The sequence below is a fragment of the Schistocerca nitens genome, chromosome 8 (genome assembly GCF_023898315.1).
Source record: "Schistocerca nitens isolate TAMUIC-IGC-003100 chromosome 8, iqSchNite1.1, whole genome shotgun sequence".
NCBI lineage: Eukaryota > Metazoa > Arthropoda > Insecta > Orthoptera > Acrididae > Schistocerca > Schistocerca nitens.
Genome location: NC_064621.1, coordinates 97443068 through 97470531, shown reverse-complemented (window position 1 = coordinate 97470531; position 27464 = coordinate 97443068). Strand labels below are relative to the sequence as shown.

General features: G+C 42.1%; 1 pseudogene; it reads right to left on the bottom strand.

Annotated features, from left to right (window-relative positions):
* Positions 1-14842: 14842 nt before the first annotated feature.
* Positions 14843-27152, bottom strand: LOC126199420 (annexin B9-like; annotated as a pseudogene).
* Between the last annotated feature and the right edge of the window lie 312 nt (positions 27153-27464).

The window sequence follows — 27464 nt, the reverse complement described above, 5'->3', positions numbered from 1 at the left end:
AAATGTTACTCTAAAATTGCAAGCTAGTTGTACAAAAATAAAATTAAAAAAGAAAGTAGTAATATCTAATATCTAAGAATCAAGAATCAGTACTTTACCTATTGAACCCCCCCCCCCCCCTTGTATTATTTTTACGGTTCACATGTTTAATGTGACACGTTTTATTCTGTGGGCATATTACTCCCCTCTCTTCTGGCTACAAAACCCTATTCTTCAACATAATCTCCATTAAATCTGACGGCCTTACGTCACCTTACTGGGAGGGCTGTACGCCTGCATTGCTCCAAAGTGCATCCTTCATTGGGCCAAGAAGATTGAAGTCGGAGGGTGCGAGATTCAGTCTGCAGGGTGAAGGAAGAATAACAGCCCAAAGAAGTTTTGTGAGCTCCTCTTGAGTGCATATACCAACAGCACCGTCCAGTTGAGCAGCGAGGTGCTTCATTATAAACTGTTGGCCACCTAGAGTGAGAGTGTCCGCACGTTCCAACATTGCAGGAGTCACAGCTCTGTGAGGCCAGTCGTCACACTGGAGATGGACAGGTTTGCGTGACCTTAATGCGATGATGACAGACGCCTCCCCAATGACTCATCGTGCTTTTCATCATCGCCAGGTCTCCATAAACACACCGCAAGCACCTATGAATATCTGCGTTGCTCCGAATTTCCTCCAAAAGAAACTCAGTGACAGCTCTCGTCCTGGAACGCACCTCCGTTTACAGGCGCCAATTTGAAGTCTACTTACAGTGCAGCCACCTATCCGAATTTCATCAAAGTATGGTGGTGTTGTGTACATAGTTCTGCACAGTCAGCGTACACAACTTTCCCACTAGAGCGCGCCCCGCTAAGCACAACAGCGCACTACGAGATGGCGCTGCCTTAGAGACGGACCAAATTCTGCTTGCGCCGATCCACGTATTAATATGTAACGCAGCCAATGAGATCACTGCTAACGTAGAACCTTTTCTCCTCGCGGATCTCACTCGCGCAGTGATACATGAACGCACGAGGTATTATAACGAGTGTACAGACCTCCGATTAGTCAGTCTGCATTTGTCTGCACCAGTCTGTACCAGTCTACATTAGTCTCTACCAGTATATAGTCAAGTTACAGTCTGCACCTAAGAAGATTATCATATTCCTGTACATAGTGATGAAGATAAATGTATAGACACTGTCAAGTATCAGAGATATGTGAGAATAAGATTAACGTACCAAGACCAAAGGAACTTCAGATTGTCAATTGTAAATAGCATTCACAACCAAGTTAAGTTATTTTTATGCTTGTTATTATTTTAATAAATGTGTTTGAAAATTAATCATGTTCTGTTTAAAGTTGGTCACCGTCAATCTGCTACTCTAAGCATGCAAGTGGCATTTCTATCGTCTGACCTAACAGCAGAAGATAAACACGCCACGATAAGACCATGAGACATATTGCTGACACTCGCCTACTTCGTTAGAGTGACAAGCCAAATAATCTGATGGTGTGTGTACCGAAGGTCTTACAGTACGCACACCACAAGTGGCTGTTGAGGATATTGATGATGTTTGGTTTGTGGGGCGCTCAACTGCGCGGTAACAATTCCCAACCTTTGCTCAATCCAATCTCGCCACTTTCATGAATGATGATGAAATCATGAAAACAACACAGGTGAAAATCGAACCCGGGACCGCGTGCTCGGGAAGCGAGAACGCGACCGCGAGACCACGAGCTGCGGACTGTAGTGGCTGAATCTGGAATATTGCACGATGTTACACAAGAAATTCTGCATTTTTTCAAACGAATTTGTCCAAGAAAAAAAAGTGTTGCTTTACTTATTCATCGACTATCGTAGAAAGGCATAAACGTGTAGATAATAAAGAAGGTGTGATTAGTTGTATTTACTGTTTTTTTCGCGTGACTAAGTTACACAGCAAGTGGAGCACTTTTCTTGCACAATTAAACTGAATTTAGGACCTACGTGTTGTAAAAGAGTGCACTGAAACGTAAAAGAATAAAAATTTTACTATAAAATTAGAAGTTAGTTGTACAAGAGAATAACGATAAAACCAAATATTAACATCTCAGAAACAGTGCTGTAAATCTCTGAAGCGTGATTATAATAGAACAGCATGTAGGAGTAGATAATAAACAACGTGAATCGTCACACGAAGGAAAAGTAATTACACCTAAATCACCTAACGAGGGGAGTACTATTTTCTGCACAATCAAATTTTAGTTCGCACCTAGCTGGAGGCAAAGGGCGCACTGTAATGAAATGGAACACTGTTTCGGTGAATTGTTTCATTCACCGGAACACAAACAGAAACGTACCCATATACGCGCGCGCTCGCACACACACGCACACACACCCACACACACACACATACACACACACACACACACACACATACACACACACAAAAAAATCTTAGAGAAAATATAGAAGCAATACGTTGCTATAACACAGCTAATAAATCTAAGGAGTACTTTACCGAAGGCCTAACAAGAGTGGAGAGGATGGACTATACAGCAAGAGAAAGTAACAATGTGATGGTTTCACCTCATGGAAAAACTCCCAACGTCTTGGTGTCGACGGCGGCTGACAGAAACGAGCGCATAACTGCCCTCGAAACAGCGACGAGCTGGCGGCGGTATAGCCTGAAGGAACCAGCCAGCCCCAAACTGTTGCCTTGCACAAGCAAGTGCGAGGATCTCACACAGTTGACAAGAAGTGGCCATGTGGTGCTGAAAGCAGCGGACATGCTTTTGTGTGTGTGTGTGTGTATGTGTGAATGTGTGTACTGTACGTTTTTCTGCAGGTAATCGGGAACCATGGTATCATTCTGTGTAATGGCTCAAAATGGAACGTTCTTTATCGCAGCAGGACTTCCAAAATACCTTTTCTGAGCTTATTCGCAGCACTATTGTTAATTTACTTAAACATGCCATTAATTTCGTTCATAATGGAACGAAAGTAAAAGCTGGATACAGTTTAGTGAGGTGACCAACTGTTCGGTCAATTTATAATTACTTACTGCATTTATTTGGCTCATTAAAGATTAGTACTCCAAGGATAAGCCATTTTTAATTACTTATTTCTCCTGTGAATGGATATCTTATAAGCCATCCATTAATTCCTCCAGTTGACGATTTACATACTTGCATACTATTTATATACAAGTCTAGAAAACGGCAGCTGTAGTGCCCCACACATGTTTTGGAGACGAAATACTACAGCTAGACGCTTCAGACGTCGCAGCCTCTCCAGTAGTGTAAATAAACAAACCATTAGCAATGTTAATTATGCTGACATAATCTGTCGCCAGAACACAGGTCGACTAAGACGTAGTGTGAAGATCGATAGTAGGTGCAGGATAAAGCGGCCAGAGATAGACTCACAAGCAACAATCCGCCAACGCTCTCTCGATAGCAAGTGTTTAGGCCGCCGCTGCTGACCGGAGGACCTCACTGTCTCAGTCGCTCAGTCTCCGACGGACTAACTCACTGTCACTTGCATTCCAGTTTACGTACTGTCTTAGCCTCAGTCTGCTCTGTAATGAGTGACAGATGCCAAAATAGTGTTTATTGCGGGTCTTGAACTTCACCAGCAGTGAGGCTAACGTGGAAGAGCTTGTACCACAACATATGGACTCTCTTAAAGATAAGTAGCAGCTATCTGTTCATGTAAATGAAGAACCGTGCTAATCCGTGTGTGCATTTGTGTTGCGGTAAGAGGTTACTGGCCACTCATAATATCCTCTCCTTTGTTTCTTACCGTACAAGACTCTACATTAGTGACAAAATATTACAAGAAGTAAGCTGGATGAAAAAACATAAATGGAGAATTATATCGAAGATTCGTTACAAGCGACTATATACAGGATGCCGCGATACAGCTGTTAAAAAGTTTTTGATTACTACGACATAATATGGTATATAGATTATTGTTTCATATCGATGCTATAGCAGACATCTTGAAATTTAACAGAAAATTGTTTCGAAGTGCTTTTCTTCTACAGCAACGAGTGTGCAGAGTCTCTAAACTGAATTCCTTGATGAAATACTGAAGATCACCATATTCGACTGCACGCATATTTCTGGAAATTGCAGTTCGAAGGTCCTGGACTGTTCCAGGTGCATCTTGGAAAGTACTGTCCTTCAGATAATCCCAAAAGAAATGATCATACTGGTTTGAAACTTATTCCAAGCGACTGTTACATTCTCAAAGGCCCTGATAGTCTCATTTGCAAAACAATATCATTGCTTCACATCACTGTCCTTCAATGTTTGGGCCAGTTGAATATTGTAAAGGAAATGGTTAAGTTTCTGTTTCATTGTTCTCAGGAGAGAGAGTCGTGACATCTTGGGCTGCTGTGCTAAATTTCTTTTTGATGTATTGGGCTCCTCAGTGAATAGGGTTCACATTCGTTGCACATTCTCCATGATTTCAGGTGAGGCTGTTCGTCCTGAATGGCCCATCCATAGTTCATGTACAGATCCAGTCGTCTCAAAACGTTTCATCGACCTTTAAACAAAAAGGCAAACATTACACAAAATCCGTATCAGAGGATGCTTAAATTTTGTAATCACGGTTGGACCTCCTTTCAGTGTTGTAATCTCATGGAGAAGTGCTTATTCCGGGCGGTGCTGTTCTTGATCGGATGTGCTGTTGACCGTGCATCCCACCGTTACAACACATCCAAAACTTATGTCAAATGCGTTTATGATACGCAAAAGCTGTCCCATTGTTCGTGCTTCCTTCTCAAAAGTGAATTGCAAAAAAATGGTTGAAATGGCTCTGAGCACTATGGGACTTAACATCTATGGTCATCAGTCCCCTAGAACTTAGAACTACTTAAACCTAACTAACCTAAGGACAGCACACAACACCCAGCCATCACGAGGCAGAGAAAATCCCTGACCCCGCTGGGAATCGAACCCGGGAACCCGGGCGTGGGAAGCGAGAACGCTACCGCACGACCACGAGATGCGGGCAAGTGAATTGCGACATCATTTAGTGAGCTATAGAATTTTCAATGCTGCAATACAACAATAACACAAGGAAACTCATTTGGCTTACGATTAAACCATAGTAGCCGGCTATTGTCTACCTCCTTTTTTGCGCCACCCTGCAACTAAAATTACTTTATTCGTTTTAAAATTAAGTAGGGAATTATTCTGAAGACCCCAAACTTTGTTTTACAAGAATGAATGAAGATATGGGAAAGACAAAGGCACGTCTTAAGCACAAAGTGAATCAACTCCAGCGGCAGGTGCATGGTCATATGCAAAACACAGCAGTCATGGATCTTTCGGAAGAGTCTGACTCAGGTCTGGTCTCAGTTGGCTTTAATGAAGGCAAAATACTTTTCGTTTACATTCGATGGCAACTGTATGTCTTATACGTCCGTTAGGCTACCGGATCAACGTCAGTGTTGCCCACTTCGAAGCAGTGTACCAAGCTAGAGTGAAGATAGAAGTAAATTCTACAGCAATTGCTAATTATCTAATAGAGAACACTAGGCTTGACTCTGAAAATTTAAGTTTTTTGTGTGGGCAGTGACCCAGGACCCACATTGTGCCATAATGATGATATAAAAAGTCGTTGCTTATATCTGAATCTGAAAAATCTCTAGCCAAATAGTCATGAAACAATACACACTATACTTAACGTCCTCTAGGAAATCGACACACCTGTCCGTAGGGAATAATGATTTATAATCAAAAAAGACGAACAACTACAAATGTAGGGGGTCAATATGTTCAGATTTCATGACGTCAGTGTGCAATTTGTCACACAATTTTTTGCCAGCAACTAACGGCTCTAATTTTTCGCAGTGCTGAAACTTGATCACTCTGCCAGTGGTGAAGGAGAGTGCTGACTTTTATATTCATTTTTTCATCCACAGTTATCCGTCTTCCATCCCTTCTGGATGAGAGTGAAGTTGGTTCAAATGCGCAACACCAATACCAGAGAATAGTATAGTAGTTGAACCGTGCGTGGCTTGTATTCAAGTCGTTTATTGCTTCTCATCTTGTCTGTACTGTACTTATTCGATTTACCGACGTCACTAAGTTGCTGGCCTGCCTGCCCGTGAGTGGCAGCAGCAGCACTGTCGATAAGAGCACTGTCGTACTACCTTTGGAGCGACCGCTAGTATTTCCGGGTTGTGGTGTGTGGGGAGTCCAGTCGGGATGAAGCTGCAGTGAGGTCTGGACAGCCAGTACTTTCCCGACCACTGGGGAGACACACATGCACTGTCCGACGGAAGGAGGATTGAGTGGCGACGGCCGTTGATTGGTCGTTCGGTCGGTCGTCTCATTGGACGACGTGTGTTTAATTGCCGATCGCTTCTGGTTCTCTGTGTGTGTGGACTTGTGGTTTGTCCTGGTTCTTTCACAGTGAATAGTTTTAATATTGTTCGAGTTGTTTGTGGAAGTGTTTCGCGGAACCGTGTGTAGCTTGTTTGGTTAATGCTGTCTGCGTGCTGGAGTGAGTCGGGTGGGATGGAGCAGCAAGCAAGTCTCCACGGCGCGAGCCAGGCCGGGACTGCTGGCGGAGTGTACGCACTGTCGGATCATGAGGTGCTAGCTGCGAGAGCGACAAGTTCGTTGTGCACCGAACCTGGACGCTGAAGTTGAGTGATCACTTAATCTGTTATGAAACCTCAACTATTGTGACACCTCTTCTTTCATTTGCGGGTTGTTGCCCCCTTGGCCGTTCGGGCTAGCAGCATCATATGATCTGTTGGAGTGGGCGGAATATTGCAGCCATCTTCCAATGTAGTGATTAATTATTAAATTAATTGCTCCTTATCAGTGAAGTGCATCAGCAACATTCTCTGTCCTGTAGCCGTTAATGCTCCAGTTGCCTGCCCTGGTCGTTAGCGTAGTTTGTAGCCAGTGGGCCTTTACCTTGCCGTGTTGTTGCTGTCCAGCACGGCGTGTAGTTCGACAGCCTTTTAAGTTCTTTGGTTCGTATTTGCTTAGAGTGGTTATTGTTCCCCTGGCTGTTTTTAGACGCCAACTTCTGCAGGCATAGTGCTGTTCGTATTCTCGTCGTCGGCCGATATTCTCGATCATTGTGCCGTTGGTCGGACAGAAGGGAATTGATTAAATTGTTGGTCGGTCCCTGGGCCGTCAATAGTTTGTGTTGCCATCTGATTATGTAACTTCAGCTCTTGGCTGCCTGTCTCACCTCACCTTACATTTGAGCTACCTTCCCAGGCCGACCCTTGGAACACTTCTGAACACCACTTGTTCTGTTTGATTTAAGGTGCGATTTTCATTTTGTTGCAGTATTGTGCGAGGCTTTTGACCATGTATTAATTCAGTTTTTTTTTAATTTTACATAAGGCCTTCATCCGTGTTAAATAAAAATTTTGAGCATTGATTGTTTAAAAAAAAAATTCTTAGAAATTGTTCTATCTGAAATTGTTTGTAATCCAGGCCCTAAGCTGATAGTTGTTCCATGTGTTATGTGTGGCTTCCAGCCGAAGATTTGCGTGAACCCCTTAATAAGGCCTTCAGCCGAGTGTATTCTTTAAGGGAATTTTTTTAATAATTCAAAATTATTCAGCCATTGTTCCAAATTTGTTTGTGGCCTTGAGCCATGCAATAAGTTAATCAGGCTTCGGCCGTTCTGTTGTAAGTTTAAAAGGAAATTTTCTTGCATAGAAAAAAATTGTTTATTAATGTGCCTTAATTATAGTTGTCCTTCAGACGTGTAGTGTAGGCCTTAAGCCGTTAATTGTTTTCATTGAGTGTTATTTTGAAAGAAAATTTTTTTGCCTTCTATTTTTAATTGCTTTTGATTTCTAAGCCACGCCTTCAGCCGTTCTTGGGTTGCTGTGTGGTTTTGGGCTTTTAGCCCAGAAAACATCTCTTCTTTAACTAGGCCTTCAGCCGTATTGTTTAAGTGTGATCTTTAAAGCCAATGTGTAAATAAGTGGTTCTTAGAAAAATAAAGTTGTGTGTTTGATTGTGCAACTCACATTAACTGTTTACGGCCCCATCCACAACCTTAACCTTATTCTGTGCGGTCTCTGATTACCTGCCAATCAGGTTTCAGTGGTGTAAGCTTGGGGTACCAAGTTAGCTTCTTCAAGTCTTAACGGAGATTGAGAAAGATTGCTTTGAGCGAGAGAGTGCTTAACTACCCTTGTGTAAAACGCAGTTAGTGACAGACTGCTCTGAAGGGTCAAAGCAAAAGCAGCACTACCGACCAAGAACTTGTGAGTAACGCACGGATTTGTCAGGCTCCCAAATGTGTCTCAGAACAGAGTTTCAGTAATTCAGAAGCAGGTTCAGTTTTTTTTCAAGTTATTAGATGGAATTGATAGGCGATAAGGAGTAGATGTTTTTTATTCCAGTCTCTGATCACAATATGAATTCTTTAGACGATGACCGGTTTCAGTCCGTAATGACTATCGTCACATCTTTTTTACACCATATCCTAAAGTGATAAGGCCATAATGGAATCGTCAAAGCATATAAATATAATCAGCACAGCATCGTCACATTGATCTAAAATAGGTGTGGAATAGTCCACATCGACCACATAGTGATTATTGCAACTGGCTACTCAAATGTGGACGATGTGGCCTGTTCTACACCTTACATTTCAAACATGTAAGCTACCTCCATCTTGTGATAGTGACGAAAAGCTAATGCAGTCACGTGAGCAGCTCCATAGCATGCGCTAACTCACTCTCTCTCATGTTTCAAATTCAAATGGCTCTGAGCACTATGGGACTCAACTGCTGTGGTCATAAGTCCCCTAAAACTTAGAACTACTTAAACCTAACTAACCTAAGGACAGCACACAACACCCAGCCATCACGAGGCAGAGAAAATTCCTGACCCCGCCGGGAATCGAACCCGGGAACCCGGGCGTGGGAAGCGAGAACGCTACCACACGACCACGAGATGCGGGCTCTCTCATGTTTATGAGTGGAACCGAATATTACGTCCTTTCATTCCCTCCTCCCCGCCTCCACCATCCCCAGCCCACCCCCACCCCCCTACCCTTTTCCAATGTGATTACGAACTGCTTAGAGAAGATTACAATTCGGTAGTTCCTTGAATGTGTAGAATGTAAAGTCAGTTACAAATCAAATCATAAGGAATTTCTTTCAGGTTTAGAAAGTTAGGGAGCTCACACAATATTTGTAATAAAACAGATTTAGACGAAAGTTTACAATATACGAGAAAGCACAGTACAATGAAGTTTTGTGACTTTCTCTCGCGTGTGCAGACTTGTGTGACGACTTGCGTTGTCATGGAAAGGAAGTTCATATGACTTTTTATGGAGACAAAACACTGGAGTTTCTTCGATTTCCTGAGGGTAGCACAACACTCTTTAGGGCTGATCGTAGGGCCGTGAAGTTGGCAGTCAGACAGCGCAGCCCCTCCAGAGTCCCAAAAGACAGTCACCGTGACTTTACCGGATGAGGGTGCAGCTTAGAACTTTTTCTTTGGATCATAGGTCTGGTAATGTGCAAGCACGTCCCCACAAATGCTCCTTCGGTGCTCTTAAAGATCTTCTGTTAGGCAGCGAGAAACTCAGCGGGCACACACTCCTCTGAGTACACCTGCTAGTGGACGAGTGTGTCAGTTGTAACAACTGAGATATCCAGTCGAGCAGCGAGGTGTTTGTCATTCGTCGATGAACTCGAATGAGAGTGTCGGCAAGTTCCAACACTGCAGGAGTCACAGCTGCGTGCGGCCGTCCGGCATGCGGCATATCGGACAGGTTTAGCGACCTTGTTGCGATGATGACACACGTCGCCCAACGACTCGCCTTGCTTTTGTTCATTTCCAGTTCTCCATAGACATTCTGCAAGCGCTCTAGTTTTCCGCGAAAAGAAATTCAACGACAGCTCTCTGCTTGGAACGCATCTCCGTTACTGCTTGGAACGCACCTCTGTTACAGACGCCATTTCGATGGCTGCATATAGCGCCGCCATTTGTCTGATTTTCTCGAAACTGTGGAGGCAAGAGAGGGAGTTTTCCACGATGTCCCACAACAAATACCGCATTTTTCAGTCGAAATTTTCCGAGGAAAAAAGTGTTGCATTAATTTCTGAACGCCCCTATTACATCACTAAAGGGATAAAACGGTGCACGAAATACACTCCTGGAAATTGAAATAAGAACACCGTGAATTCATTGTCCCAGGAAGGGGAAACTTTATTGACACATTCCTGGGGTCAGATACATCACATGATCACACTGACAGAACCACAGGCACATAGACACAGGCAACAGAGCATGCACAATGTCGGAACTAGTACAGTGTATATCCACCTTTCGCAGCAATGCAGGCTGCTATTCTCCCATGGAGACGATCGTAGAGATGCTGGATGTAGTCCTGTGGAACGGCTTGCCATGCCATTTCCACCTGGCGCCTCAGTTGGACCAGCGTTCGTGCTGGACGTGCAGACCGCGTGAGACGACGCTTCATCCAGTCCCAAACATGCTCAATGGGGGACAGATCCGGAGATCTTGCTGGCCAGGATAGTTGACTTACACCTTCTAGAGCACGTTGGGTGGCACGGGATACATGCGGACGTGCATTGTCCTGTTGGAACAGCAAGTTCCCTTGCCGGTCTAGGAATGGTAGAACGATGGGTTCGATGACGGTTTGGATGTACCGTGCACTATTCAGTGTCCCCTCGACGATCACCAGTGGTGTACGGCCAGTGTAGGAGATCGCTCCCCACACCATGATGCCGGGTGTTGGCCCTGTGTGCCTCGGTCGTATGCAGTCCTGATTGTGGCGCTCACCTGCACGGCGCCAAACACGCATACGACCATCATTGGCACCAAGGCAGAAGCGACTCTCATCGCTGAAGACGACACGTCTCCATTCGTCCCTCCATTCACGCCTGTCGCGACACCACTGGAGGCGGGCTGCACGATGTTGGGGCGTGAGCGGAAGACGGCCTAACGGTGTGCGGAACCGTAGCCCAGCTTCATGGAGACGGTTGCGAATGGTCCTCGCCGATACCCCAGGAGCAACAGTGTCCCTAATTTGCTGGGAAGTGGCGGTGCGGTCCCCTACGGCACTGCGTAGGATCCTACGGTCTTGGCGTGCATCCGTGCGTCGCTGCGGTCCGGTCCCAGGTCGACGGGCACGTGCACCTTCCGCCGACCACTGGCGACAACATCGATGTACTGTGGAGACCTCACGCCCCACGTGTTGAGCAATTCGGCGGTACGTCCACCCGGCCTCCCGCATGCCCACTATACGCCCTCGCTCAAAGTCCGTCAACTGCACATACGGTTCACGTCCACGCTGTCGCGGCATGCTACCAGTGTTAAAGACTGCGATGGAGCTCCGTATGCCACGGCAAACTGGCTGACACTGATGGCGGCGGTGCACAAATGCTGCGCAGCTAGCACCATTCGACGGCCAACACCGCGGTTCCTGGTGTGTCCGCTGTGCCGTGCGTGTGATCATTGCTTGTACAGCCCTCTCGCAGTGTCCGGAGCAAGTATGGTGGGTCTGACACACCGGTGTCAATGTGTTCTTTTTTCCATTTCCAGGAGTGTACATTCCGATTTGCTGATTGCCTATATAAAGGCTTACAAGACAAAAAATTTGATTTGCAATATTTGCTGTAATTATTGACAAAATTTAGAAATTTGAAAAGCTGTCGGAACTACACAATAGGCCATTAAAATTGCTACACCACGAAGATGACGTACTACAGACGCGAAATTTAACCGACAGGAGGAAGATGCTGTGATATGCAAATGATTAGCTTTTCATAGCATTCACACACGGTTGGCGCCGGTGGCCACACCTACAGCGTGCTGACATGAGGAAAGTTTCCAACCGATTTCTCATACACAAACAGTAGTTGACCAGCGTTGCCTGGTGAAACGTTGTTGTGATGCCTCGTGTAAGGAGGAGAAATGCGTACCATCACGTTTCCGACTTTGATAAAGGTCGGATTGTACCCTATCGCGATTGCGGTTTAACGTATCGCGACATCGCTGCTCGCGTGGATCGAGATCCAATGACTTTTAGCAGAATACGGAACCGGTGGGTTCAGGAATATAATACGGAACGCCGTGCTGGATCCCAACGGCCTCGTATCACTAGCAGTCGAGATGACAGGCATCTTATCCGCATGGCTGTAACGGATCGTGCAGCCACGTCTCGATCCCTGAGTCAACAGATGGGGACGTTTGCAAGACAAGAACCATCTGCACGAACAGTTCGACGACGTTTGCAGCAGCATGGACTTTCAGCTTGGAGACCACGGCTGCGGTTACCCTTGACCCTGCATCACAGGAGCGCCTGCGACGGTGAACTCAACGACGAACCTGGGTATACGATTGGCAAAACGTCACTTTTTCGGATGAATCCAGGTTCTGTTTACAGCATCATGATGGTCGCATTCGTGTCTGGCGACATCGCGGTGAACGCACATTGGATGCGTGTATTCGTCATCGCCATACTGACGTATCACCCGGCGTGATGGTATGGGGTGTCATTGGTTACACGTTCGAATTGACGGCACTTTGAACAGTGGACGTTACATTTCAGATGTGTTACGACACGTGGCTCTACCCTTCATTCGATCCCTGCGAAACCTACATTTCAGCAGGATAATGCACGACCGCATGTTGCAGGTCATGTACGGGGCTTTCTGGATACAAAATATGTTCGACTGCTGCCCTGGCCAGCACATTATCCAGATCTCTCACCAATTGAAAACTCCTCGTCAATGGTGGCCGAGCAACTGGCTCGTCACAATACGCCAGTCACTACTCTTGATGAACTGTGGTATCGTGTTGAAGCTGCATGGGCAGCTGTACCTGTACACGCCATCCAAGCTCTATTTGACTCAATGCCCAGGCGTATCAAAGCCGTAATTACGGCCAGAGGTGGTTGTTGTGGGTACTGATTTCTCAGTATCTATGCACCCAAATTATGTGAAAATGTAATCACATGTCAGTTCTAGTATAATATATTTGTCCAATGAATACCCGTTTATCATCTGCATTTCTTCTTGGTGTAGCAATTTTAATGGCCAGTACTGTAGTTCTTAGTCTAGGCCAGGGGACTGATGACCTCAGATGTTAAGCCCCGTAGTGCTTGGAGCCATTTGAAACCTTTTTTTTCCCGCAATACGTGCTGCTACTGCCGCCTATTGCAAAACGGCGGAAGCAAATCTGTAGACCAAATAATATTCTTTGCACCTGAGGAACGCAATCTTTTACACTCCCTGTGATAAGAACAACACAATTCACGTATATTTCAAAAACAATTAATAAGCTGTATTTCAAATTAAGAAAAGTACACTGATCAGCCAGAACATTATGACCTCGTATGTCCATCTTTGGAGCGGATAACAGCGGTGACGCGACGCCGCATGGAAGCAGTGAGGCCTAGGTTGGTCGCTGGCGGGAGTTGGCACCACATCTGCACATACGTCATCCAGTTCTCGTAAATTACGGAGAGGGGGCCAATGAGTTCTGAGCCACGTTCAGTGACATACCAGATGTGTTCAATCGGGTTCAGATCCTGTGAGTCGGAGTACCAGCACGTCAATTCGAACTCGCCAGTGAATTCGAATCCTTCCATCACAAGCCTCGCATTGCGATATGGCGCTTATCTTGTTCGAAAATGCCACTGTCATTGAGAAACATGACCATCATTAAGGGGTGTACGTGGTTCGGCAACCAGTGTACGGTACTCCTTGGCCGTCATGGTACCTTGCACGAGCTCCACTGGATCCGTGGATGCTCACGTGTATGTTCCCCAGAGCATAATGGAGCCGCTGGAAGCTGTTCACAGACCCGCAGTCCAGGTGTCAAGAAGCCATTCCCCTGGAAGATGACGGATTCACGCCCTCCCATCGCCATGATGGAGAAGGCGTCGCGATTTATCAGACCGTGCAACGCTCTGCCACTGCGCCAACGACAAGTGCCGATCGTCACGTGACCGTTTCGGTCGTAGTTGCCGATGTCGTGGTGTTAACACTGCCACAAGCATGGGTCGTCGCCTGCAGAGGTCCAGCATTAGGATTATTCGATGCTCTGTGTGTTCAGACACACTTGTACTCTGAAACTTCCTGGGAGATTAAAACTGCCTGCCGGACCGAGACTCGAATTCGGGACCTTTGCCTTTTGCGGGCAAGTGCTCTACCATCTGAGCTACCTTTTTTTTACTAGATCTTTATTGTGACAATGGTACACCATATAAAGCTCTTAAATTGCAGTCTACCTGGCATTTGCAGTACCAAATCCCTATTATAGCAATTTGACAATCTTTTAGTGAGGCAAAGGTTTTAACAACATTTATATGGAATGTGGAGCTTTTTGATTTTACAGTGAAAGCAACATTCACTTTCAAAAAGTAAATCATAATTTAATTTATTTGTATTTACCTATCATTGTTACAAAAAATTGCATAAAATATGAACATTTTGTTTTCTGAATTCTGATACAGTTCATAAAACTATAGAAATGCATTGGACAGTTCCAAGTCATATTTCCACACACATCTATCTGCAGCAAAATTTCTTGCTCTACTTAACAGACTATAGAAGTGCCCATAAATAGCTACATCCTTTGATACATCCAACTTCAAGCAAACAAGGCACTTAAATATAGCACCTATCATACATTAATTTCTTGTTTGTAGGCAGCTGTAACACTTCAGTTCAAGATAGCCACGAACAAACTCTTGTAGTCACTGGCACAGTCCTCCTATAACATAGCATTTAATATTCAAAACACCACAGTAAAGAAATGCACCAAAAGGTGCAATGAACAATTGTTTTGGAACATTCACCAATTATAATGTGTAGCTTGGCCAAGCAGTGCAAACAAAAGCCTCTTCTAGTCACCACTAGTGTCCTCAACAGGGGCAGCAGGAGGATTCTCATACATCTTGGCATGTTCCTCAGCAATATCACCCAAGTCAATTTCTGAACGAGTTACGATGATTCTGATCAGAGTTTTGTCTTTGGTTCCCATACCAACCATGGCATCATGCAGTCTCTCAGCAAAGTGACCAATCTTATTCTTGACACATTTCACAATTGACAGGAAGCCATCTTCTAGACTGCTTTTACACGTCCTCTTTATTGCCTCTTCTATGTCATGACTAGCCAACTGCTCGTATTCATGGAAAACTCTTCGCAATTGTGCGTAGCTCTGAGATACCAAGATTTTGTTGAAGGTTGTTTCATCAGTTCTCCACTGGCCCTCACCTGCTGCAAGAGGTGCTCCTGCATCTGCTTTGGCTGCACTTGGATCAACATCCTGGCTTTCTTCTCTGTTATCCATCATCAATGAAACAAGAAGCCTCTTGAAGTGATCAGATGTATCTCCCTTTATGTCAGACTGAAGGGAGGTTCGTAAGTTTCTTCATAAACAGCTGAGATGGTTCTGATTCCATAGTTACTTAAAGTGCAAAGTATTTCCACAAGGGCCTCCTCATCAGTTCCAGTTCCACTGACGGCATCATGAAGTTCTTTAGCATAAAGCAACAATAGCATCCTCAAAATTACCACTTAATTCACTCATCAGTTCACTGCGCAGATCCTTCCCAAAAAGTGTCTTGAATTCTTCAGAAATTTCTACTCTCTGAACAATGCTTCGCCTTGCCAGTACATCAATAATTGCTTGTTCATCTTGTAAGTAGGCTGTTTAGGTTTTTCTATTGGTAACGCCACCTCGGTATGAAAATCACTGGCTGTGCTGTGTGCAGTCTGTGGCTGCTTTTCATTGTTGTAATACTCGCCATTGTAGTGTTAGGCAGCTGGCTGTGAACAGCGCGTAGCGTTGCGCAGTTGGAGGTGAGCCGCCAGCAGTGGTGGATGTGGGGAGAGAGACGGCGGAGTTTTGTAATTTGTCATGAACTGCTATATATATGATGATATCAAGGTAAATACATTCTTTGTTCTCTATTAATATCTTTCATTTGCTAACTATCCCTATCAGTAGTTAGTGCCTTCCATAGTTTGAATCTTTTATTTAGCTGGCAGTAGTGGCGCTCGCTGTATTGCAGTAGCTTGAGCAGCGAAGATTTTTGTGAGGTAAGTGATTTGTGAAAGGTATAGTTTAATGTTAGTCAGGGCCATTCTTTTGTAGGGAATTTTGAAAGTCAGATTGCGTTGCGCTAACAAAATATTGTGTGTCAGTATAAGCACAGTCATTGTATAAATTTTTCTAAGGGGACGTTTCATATGTCGACCCTTAGCCTAGGATACCTCACTGGAATCTTCTGATTTTTTCTTGTAGTTTGTGTAATTAGTGTAGATTTTGTTTATTGCTAGCGCATAATTGTAGAGAAAATCTCCTTTGTAGTTGCAGTCTTTCATTGTTGTACAGTAGAACAGTTGTGGTATGCATGTAGATTTGCACCAAGTATTTCGCAGCTGCAATTAACTAGATATTATTTTCAGTGCTATGTTAATGTGTTCCCCTATTTTTGCTCTTCAAATTGTGTTTTTCTGTGTTGTCGTGTGAAATATTGTGACAATAATGGCGTGTGAAAAACGTAATACTAGGCTCCAAAGTAAACTGAGAAATGACAGTGAAGACGAAAGCAATGTGTTAGCGCCACCGAGTAATGAATTAACTAATGTTCAAAGTAGTAATTTGGTAATTGCGCATAGGGAAATGGAGCGGGCGGCAAACAATGGCGTAGACAGTGAAACAATTAGTGAGCAGGTAAGCATTATCGATCGATCGGTCGGCAATAGCTCGCCTCAGGAATCCGAAATGACAGGACACAATTTTGCAAATACTGTAGATTCAGGTTTTGCGTCCTCACCGTTTTCTCAAATAAGTCAAGACATAATTTCTGCTAGTCAAAATGTGAATGTTGCCGGTGCAAATGCACTGCCGAAAAGCATAGAGGAACAGATTCCAGACACTCATTCATTATTATTGCAATTAATGCAACAAATGAAACAAAATCAGAGACAAACACAGCAACAGCTAGACACAGTGGAACAAAATCTTAAAAAGTTAGACACAATGGAACAAAATCAGAGACAAACACAGCAACAGCTTCAAAAGTTAGACTCATTGGAGCAAACTCTTGAACAAACACGTGAGGATTTAACTACTGAGTTACATCACATTGAATCGAAATGTCAAAAAGTCTGTAATGACGTAAAAACACAAATTTGTGAGCATTTCCAACCTATTTTTTCGCGGCATGAAAATGCACTACAGAATCACGAAGCAGCCATAAAAGAACTGCAAACTACTGTTCACGAAAATCATGAGACCTTGCAAGCTAAATTTGACTCAGTTGCATCTACCGATTCGGTTACGCAACTTGCAAAAACTCAGGAAAACTTAAAGGACACAGTAGATACTCTGAAACTTGGTTCAGAAAAACACACTGAGGAAATAAGTACACTATCGGAGAAAGTAGCCGAACTTTCGGATCAGGTCACTAACTTATCTACAAAGGTAGATGAGGATCTGAATGACACAACACCTGTAGCCTTCACTGACACTGAAGAGTACGAACAAATTAGAAAATTCAAACAAAATCAAAATCAAATCAATACACAGTACAAAAGAGAAATCCGCGAAGTACAAGATCAGCTGACACAGGTAATACAAGAATTACGTATTTCAGAGGACACTCGCGCCCCAACACGGGAAGAGGGACATAGAAATACGGAAAAGCCGCAACATAATAACACAGGGCACTTCGGAAATTATGAAAGAAATTGGCAATGTGCACCGAATTTTGAGATGGAACCGCCGACACGACGTAACAATGACCGATATGCGACTCGCCGACATGATGATTTTGACTATAAGCTGTTCATTACTACACGTAAATTCAAAACGTTTAAGAATTCTGCCAACGACATTCATCCACAAGCGTGGCTCCATCAATTCTCTCATTGTTTTCCTCCCAACTGGTCATTACAACACAGATTAGAATTTATGTGTGGCTACTTAGAGAATGAACCAGCTGTAAGAATGCGTTCGGTCATTCACGATTGTCACAGTGAAGGAGAATTTTACCATGCCTTCCTCTCAGCATATTGGTCTCAAGCCACACAAGACCGAGTAAAACATGGCATCATAATGATGAAACATTTCGAACAATCTGAATTCTCCAGTCTTGTGAAATATTTTGAAGACATGTTGCACAAGAACCAGTACCTGTCAAACCCATACAGCCCCTCAGAACTCATCCGCATTTGCTTAATCAAATTACCTGAACATTTACGACATATTATTTTGGCAGGACGTTGCAAAGACGACATTGAAGCTTTTCAGGGACTGTTACAAGAACTGGAAATTGACACTGACAATCGCGGAACGCAGGAGCACAACAATTACAGATCACATCCGTCGCAATTCCGCGATGAAAGAAATAATAACTGGACGCGACAAGGCTATTCTCACAACACAAATCGTGACCGAAACAGACACCACCCGTATAACAACCGTTGGCAGAGTAGTAATAATTACAGGGAAAGATCACCTCTCCGCGGTAATGACTATCACAGAGACAATCAGAGAAACAGACAATAAGGGAACCAAAATAATTATTATTACGGGAGACAGAATAACTTTAGACGCAACGGACCAGCGCGCAGTTACGATTCAGGGAGAAGTTCTCCACCACGTGACCGACAAGAAAGAAACTATGGAATCTACCGACATGACGACAGGCGATATGATCGTAACGACAGACCTGAATTGCATCAGAACTGGCGGGATTTAAACAGGGCAGGGCCCTCTCGTCACGGTGAATTTGTAGAAGTTAGGTCTCCAAATCCCAATAACGACGCGCGCCAACAAAGAGACAATAGGCAATGACTCACACCGCTGGCAGCCACAAAACCTTCTTATGACACTAATGACGCAGCTGCCGTAGCTAGTAATTACGTAAAAATGGAAGACATTAGGGACATCTTACTCCAGGAACACGACGTAAAACTTAACAACATTGCATATCCTGTGATTCACATTACTGTAAATGACGTAAAATTTACGGCAGTACTTGACTCTGGCAGTCCCATTTCAGTAATCAGTGAAACAGCCTTTAGCAAATGCAACAAATCGAACGATTGCCCCACACTTCCGTTACGTAAGATTAAATTACAAGGTGCAATCTTTGGAAAAAGTGTAGATGTACGCCAACAAACCAACTTAGAATTCTTTTGTCAAAGCCACAGCTTCTCTATGAACTTTCTTATTGTTCCATTATTGTCGACGGAAATTATACTGGGAGTAGACTTTTTGAATGAATACAAAGCAATCTTAAGCTTTCACGATGCTGAAATAAGTTTAGAAAAAGAAGGTAAGTCAGTAGCTTTGAAATTTGAAGATTGGCTCTCAAACCATGACGAAGAAATTAATCGGCTTTACCTCCTGTTAGACAACAGTTCGGAATTTTCGACGGAACTTGACACTAACAATCACTCTGCAAGTACTGACAGGGATGATATCGACGGCGCACTTGATACTAATGAGTTAATTCAGAATAAAATTCAAACAATTGAGAATTGTAATGACACTGATAGGCAGGACCTTTTTGAGATTTTACAAGCACATTCCACAGTTTTTACTCACAAAACAGGAACAATCAAGGGATTTCAATACCAATTTCGTGTTCGTGAGCATACTAAATTTTGTGTTAGACCATACGTAATTCCGGCGCATTATAGGGACCGTGTTAGAACAGAAGTACAATCTATGCTTGACGAGGGCATTATTGAGCCTGCAGTAAGCTCATACAACAATCCATTACATGTTGTTGAGAAGAAAAATGGATCGATCAGACTTAGATTCGAGACAAATCAATACTATCATTATTCCTGAAACAGACAGGCCGCAAACGTTGGAAGAACTTCTTCAAAATTTTAATGGTGTAAAAGTGTTGTCTTCCATTGATCTCAGATCCAGCTTTTATCAGATCGAACTTCATCCAGAATGTAGAAAATACACAGCTTTCCTTTGTTTCGGCGTTTGTTATCAGTTTCGGAAACTTCCCTTTGGTTTGAACATTTCTTCAGCAGCATTCATTCGCGGGCTAAATTCCATATTACCTGAGTTCTTAAAACGTCACATCACCTTATATGTGGACGATATTCTAATAGCAGAAGCTTCATGGGAACAACATAATCGCATCCTCAACAGTTTGTTACGTATTTTTGCAGAATCTGGAATTACAGTTAACTTGGAAAAGTCTGAATTCGGTAGGTCAAAGGTGAGGTTTTTGGGACATATTATTTCTTCTGAAGGCATTCAGCCGGATCCTGAAAAGTTAGAAGCAATCAGAGCCATTCCAGTTCCATCCACAAAAAGACAAGTCCGCAGTTTTCTAGGTCTCGTAAATTTTTACCGTCGTTTTCTGAAAATGCAAATTCTTGTTACACCAAAACTTTGTTCTCTCACTGGAAAAAATACTATTTGGAACTGGGATGAACAAGCACAGTTGGAATTCAATTCTTTGAAAGAATCGCTACTTAACGCGCCAATACTAGCTCATCCAGATCTGTCACAAGATTTCTGCCTTAGCACGGATTCTTCTAAAGTCGGACTTGGTGCCCATTTATTTCAAGAAGCCATAGAAAATGACACTATTGTTCAGAAAACCATTGCTTTTGCTAGTCGAGTGCTAACAAAATCTGAAAAAAATTATTCCGTTACTGAATTAGAAGCTTTAGCTATCGTTTGGGCATTTAACAAATTCCGTTTCTTTCTTTCTGGTAAGCACGTAAAAGTATACAGTGATCATCGTGCATTACAATTTCTTATGTCTGCAAAATTAAACCATGACAGGTTAAAACGTTGGGCATTGTTTCTGCAAGAATTCCGCTTCACAATAGTCTACATTCCTGGCAAGGAGAACATTGTTGCGGACGCGCTGTCACGCGCACCGGCTGGGTTTGAGAAAAGTAACACAGAAGGCAACATTGAGAAAAATTTCAGTATTCTTTACATTCAGAAAGTCGCCTTTGAAAACTTCATCACCACATCTTTAAAGGACATTGCTCATGAACAAGATAAAGATCCGATTTGGAAAGACATCAAAAGTAAATGGCATGAAAAGACACACACTCAGATTCGGCATTATTACCTGGTTAGAAACAACATACTCTTTAAACGCTGCACTGTTGATGACAAGCTATGGGTACTTTGCATTCCAGACGATTTTGTTAATAAGCTCATTTGGTACATTCATTTCAGCTACGCACATTTTGGTCCACGAAAATGTTATCATATTCTTCGAACGACTTGTTATTTTAACAATATGGAAAAGAGAATTCGAAGAGTCTTGTCTATTTGTAAACTTTGTCAAAAGGCGAAACCATCTACTATATCCCATCGTGCTCCGCTGTTTCCTATCATTCCTTCTAAATTAAAAGAATTTGCTGCTGTTGATCTCTTGGGACCGCTTGTCAGAACATCTAATGGATTTTCGTACGTTCTAGTCGCTGTTGAACTTACTTCAAAATTTGTTTCTTTCACACCGTTACGTAAAGCCACTGGACGGTCTGTATCCAACGCCTTTGTTAAAAATTTCTTACGTGAAGTTGGACACGTTAGTAAAGTCATTTCAGATAACGGACCGCAATTCAGATCTGCTGTTTGGTCACGCATGCTTCGCAACCATAAAATCAAACCTGTTTTTATTTCATTGTACTCACCACATTGTAACCCCTCCGAACGGATTATGAAAGAAATCAATAAGCTTTGCAGACTTTATTGCCACAGAAAGCATCAGCATTGGGACAGATATATACACTTATTTCAAAACGTGCTGAATGAAATGCCTCATGACTCCACTGCTTTACCACCTACTCTTGTACTGAAGAATGAAAAACCACCGAACAGAATCGGAGAGCTTGTACCTTTCCCGAATACACGTAAACTTCGACACAAAGACATAATTGATTTGGCTATTAAAAATATAAAATCTGCAGCAGACAAAAGGAGAAAACTACACGGTAAAGCAAATGTAAAGAAATTATATATTGCTCAGAAAGTTCTCATTAAAGCTCATTCATTGTCACATAAGAAGAAACACTTGAGTCACAAATTCTTTCTAGTTTACAATGGACCTTACAGAATCCGACGTATACCACATGATAATTGCGTTGAAGTTGAAACTCTGCGTACTAGGAAGAGTAAAGGTTTACACCACATTTCACATGTAAAACCGTTTATTGAGAGATGATCTGCTTTTTAACTTAGTCTTTGCCATAAAATTTTTCACTTTACATTACTAGTATGCTTGTCAGATTTAGAATCTGTTTAACATACAACAATGTTGGAAGTTAAATATCCAATCAAGAACCAAGAGAACTTATTTAAACAGAAATTACGAATGCATTGTTATTGTGAACAGACGACACAGTGTTATTGTGTGTGTGCATTCTTGCTTGTTTGTTGCACGATTACGTAACGACTATAAGGCTCACATACTTAGAACATTTACCAGTACTGTTAATGAGTTTTTAATGCAACATTTTGGTTTACTTGAAAATAAATTCTGGATTTAAAGTACTTTCTGTGAGATACCAGATGAGACAGTGGTTAGTTTATGTGACAGCTACACGATTTTATCACGACTCTAGTAATGATTGACAATTTACAATGTTGGTTTTGCGGTGTTTCTGTTTTATATCTGCACAGTTTTTCTGAATTCTTCTGGAAAGTAAAACATGTTTTAGTAGCAACTTTTGTGGTATAGCTACAATGGGACAGCCTTTTCTGTAGTACAACAATATGTTACAGCACAGTACTTTCTTCATCACAACAATAAGCGTAATAACTAAGATATCTATACACAAAGCATTTCACTTTTGTTTATCATGAGGTAAGTACATTGACATCTGCAGAACTTAGCTTTCGGAGGACGATAACTACGAGACTTACACAGAGATTATCTTACAACATGACGCGCATTTAGCGCTACAGGACACGTATTTGAGTGATTAATTTTGTACTTAAAACAGTTATTTTTAAAGATTTTTGAATTGCAAAGAAAGTTTTCCATGATACATTTCATTCCATTGCTGTAATCTGTAACACCTGAGGGTATAATTACATTAATCCTCAGGGGGGGTACACGCTTACTTTGTGTACCATGTGTGTGGCAACCACAAGGAACCCTAGCTAATATGGTATTTGCTTATACAACTTTACACATCGGTACCATATTTCTCTAACACATAAATTACACAGCTATCCGATTATTTAACAAAGAAACAAACATTTATTTTACTGCATCAGTGACACATGTTTACGCAATTACACAGTTGGATAACTTCACACTTATGAAACTGTATCTGTACTTTGTAAACTGTTCATATTTTTTTGGAACCATTGTGGTACTATGAGAGCTTTGAATGATGTATTTGGTATGGGATCATAATTTTTAAAGTACATTTGAGGTAGATGACACCATTGAAATGAGCAGAGAATTTTTTTTAGGTTTTGATATTATTGCAGAAAGCTACGACGATTGAGAGATTTGCCTGAGGTGTTATGATGTTATTTTTACGACGACGATGTGTATTATGCTGTTGAGATATGTTTCTGATCAATAAGATGATGCTACCGTATATGAGGAATTTGATTATGCTACGGATTTCTAAGATGAAATATTGAAGACGTGTCAACGAATATGTATATGTGTAATAAAGTAAGGAATAATGAGTAGTGGTTAGGGAAAAAGGATGTTGGAAACCAAGAATCGTACTTTAAGAGTTATGAAATGTGTGTAAATGCATGAATGTACCACAATGCCTACGAAAATTTTTCGGACACTGTTATATTCATACGATTTTGTTTCTACAGATTTGTAACGCAAATTCTTGACCTATGAAATTTTTATATGAGACTGTCGCTGTAGCGAAAACTGCTGTCGTAAATATTTCGTTAAGAAAGGTAAGTGACCGTGAAGTAATTCGTTGTGAGCGGCCAGGTGTGCCAGTCGCCTTGAGAAAAAGCCATTAGTGTGTGGCGCAGGTGGAGAAGAAAAAAAAAAAAGGGGAGGCCATTATCCTCGCTATTGACGTTCCTTTGTAGAAAGCATCGCAAATGCGACACGCTCATTACTTGGAAACATATCGTACTTTCTGATATTTACTGAAATGCCTAATGAAATGACAAGAAATAGTTTGTCTACACACCTGATTATGACTACTGTCTTTCTAGATGAGATATTTTTTTACTACTTATGAAATGCCACATGGCTATTGAACGATGTTCTTATGCTTTGCTTTGTACATAGTTGCTTATTTCATTTGATATCTAATTTCCAGCTGTGTTGCAGCATGGGTTTAAAAAAAAAAATCGTTTGCTAATGTGAACACTTTCTGTCAACAGATCTATTAAATAATTATTTTATGACCCACATTCTTCGAAAAAGGAGCTCTTGGAATGGAAAGAACAATAAGAAGGGACTAATAACAGGAACTGCATACATAATTTTCTTTTCAACTACTTGGTAATTTTTTTTCGTAGAGTAGGTTTTTGTGATGCATCACTCTAGTGTTAAGATGTGACGTAAGTTTTAAACATGGCCATTTTTACTGTAATATTTTTTCTGCTTGAGCTATGTCATGTTTAGGTATAAGTTGCTGCTGTTTGCCAGGCATAGTGTTATTGAATTTGACTTTGTATTATTCTGTTAAGCCAGTTTTACTAATGATTTATTTTTATTGTTGCTGCACAGTGCCTTAGATTAGTTGTAATATTACAATTGCTTTGCTAATTTCTTAATGCTGCTTGCTTCGCAAATCTGCGTTTTTTTTTTCATTGCTGTTTATATTAATTGTTTTATGTGATGCTGCATTGCCTCGTCCCTTAGTTTAGCATCTGAGCTCAGTAGATTTAAGTTAGCTTAAGAGGGGGTAGACTATATAAGAAACTAACTATGATGGATTGGAAGAAATGCATTGAGAAGCTTAAAGAAAATGCTTTGGCAAAAAAAAGGGGTATTTTGAAAGAGGATATGAACCAAAAAAAGTAGGGTTTAGGGACAACAGATATAGGTAGGATTTTCTTGGAAATAAATAATGAGTTAAGAAATATGTGAAATAAATACAGAAAGCATGCTTGGATAGGATTTTTTTGGTGGAAGCAAAGGTTGAAATAAGACGAAAGATCTATGGAATGAAGTTTTGGGTTGGACTGCAGTACCAAAAGTTACACTGAAAACGAACCCTGTCCATTCCATTGTGTTATCCCACTATGTGTTTGTGTACCCTTGTGTATTTGTTTTCTTCCTGTCTTTGTGTAGTTTCATAGAATTTTTTTCTTCTAATACTCAGCTACATTCACTATGATGAGGAATACTGTTATCCTCAAATATAATTGGTATTAATAATATGTTATTTAACTTGTAAATATGCTTAGATATTATTTATTATGTTCTGTTTTAATGCTCATGTGTAAAGTTGATGTTTCAAAAGCTATTCTGATCTTTTATGTATGTACTCATGTCATAATTCCTGTAACATTGATGTATATGTTTATTTCTATTGTGTTGTAAAGCCTGTACTACAAATGTTATCTGTATTGTTATGTTCTTTAATGATGTATTTTGTACCTTTGTAATTGTACTCTCATGTTATAATATTGTAATTGACACCAGTTCTTCACGCTTCTGTTGATCATAGTATATGGACAATATGTGAGAAGTAGGGACTGATAGTGTTTGCACGTGTGTTAATAATTCAGCATGGGACTGGATAACAGCATTGCTGGTTCTGAGGACAATTCCAAAAACTTTGTGAGTGCACAAGTGGTGGTTATGGTCTTGCTAAATTATCCGCAAGACTCTTCAATGGTGATTGTGCACCAGCACAGTCACAACAGATGGCTGCTGGCCATCTCTACAAGGACTACAGTGGGTCTGCATCTTTGATGACCCACCAGTACCATTATCTCTACAAGGACTACAGTGGGTCTGCATCTTTGATGGCCCACCAATACCATTATTTCTACTAGGACTACAGTGGGTCTACACCTTTGCTGACTCACCAGTACCATTATTTCTGCAATGACTGCAGTGGGTCTGCGCCTCTGATGGCCCACTAATACCGTAATCTCTACCAGGACTGCAGTGGGTCTACTCTGTGATGACCTACCTACCAATGTTCTTCAAAACGCCGACTGACTCTGCTGTGGGTTTACTCGGTTGTGGCCCATTACCTATCTGCATGTCGAGTCAGCACTGTCTTTCCGTTGGAAGGACAACGCTACTTCTTCAAGACTGCATGGAAATCCACTACTTCCGTGTTCATTTTCTTTTACTGCTCAGACTTTGAGAAAAACACTGCTATTTTACCGTCATGAACGATCAGGACTGTCTTTATGGACTGTGAGAAAATTTGAGCTTTTGACCAACATTGTATCAATAAGTGTGTGCATTTAATTTCTTTGTTATTGTAATTATGAAAAATTTTTCAAATCTGTATTGGGCACTGCCCAAAAAAATTTGTAAAATTTTTTGTGGGTAGCATGGGGGCTATGTAAGTAGGCTGTTTAGGTTTTTTTATTGGTAACGCCACCTCGGTATGAAAATCACTGGCTGTGCTGTGTGCAGTCTGTGGCTGCTTTTCATTGTTGTAATACTCGCCATTGTAGTGTTAGGCAGCTGGCTGTGAACAGCGCGTAGCGTTGCGCAGTTGGAGGTGAGCCGCCAGCAGTGGTGGATGTGGGGAGAGAGACGGCGGAGTTTTGTAATTTGTCATGAACTGCTATATATATGATGATATCAAGGTAAATACATTCTTTGTTCTCTATTAATATCTTTCATTTGCTAACTATCCCTATCAGTAGTTAGTGCCTTCCATAGTTTGAATCTTTTATTTAGCTGGCAGTAGTGGCGCTCGCTGTATTGCAGTAGCTTGAGCAGCGAAGATTTTTGTGAGGTAAGTGATTTGTGAAAGGTATAGTTTAATGTTAGTCAGGGCCATTCTTTTGTAGGGAATTTTGAAAGTCAGATTGCGTTGCGCTAACAAAATATTGTGTGTCAGTATAAGCACAGTCATTGTATAAATTTTTCTAAGGGGACGTTTCAATCTGTTCCAAAGCCTTTCGTAGCAGCAAGCAGAGTTTCAGCATCTGCCTTTGCATCGAGAGGGTCTGCTGGGTAGCTGGATGGGTTGCAATGAACTGGATAGTATTATCTTGAGCTCATTCTTGTATCTGTTGGTAGATCGTGGTAGGTGTGAACTTAGCGTCGAGCACTGCACCACACACTCCTGTAATGAGGGGTGGCCACACAACCTTACGATGACTAGACGTGGTTTCGCCATGTATTGAAGACACTCACCACAGCACTACTCGAACACCCGACAAGTCGTGCAGTTTCGTACCGAGCCTCCGGGCCACCACGATATGCCGTCTGTAAACTTAGATAGATGGCGCGCTTTCCCTGTTACACACGCTCGCTGATACTACATGCACCGTGCGTGGGTGCGTACCTCGCCAGGTAACGGTGCTATCGCCT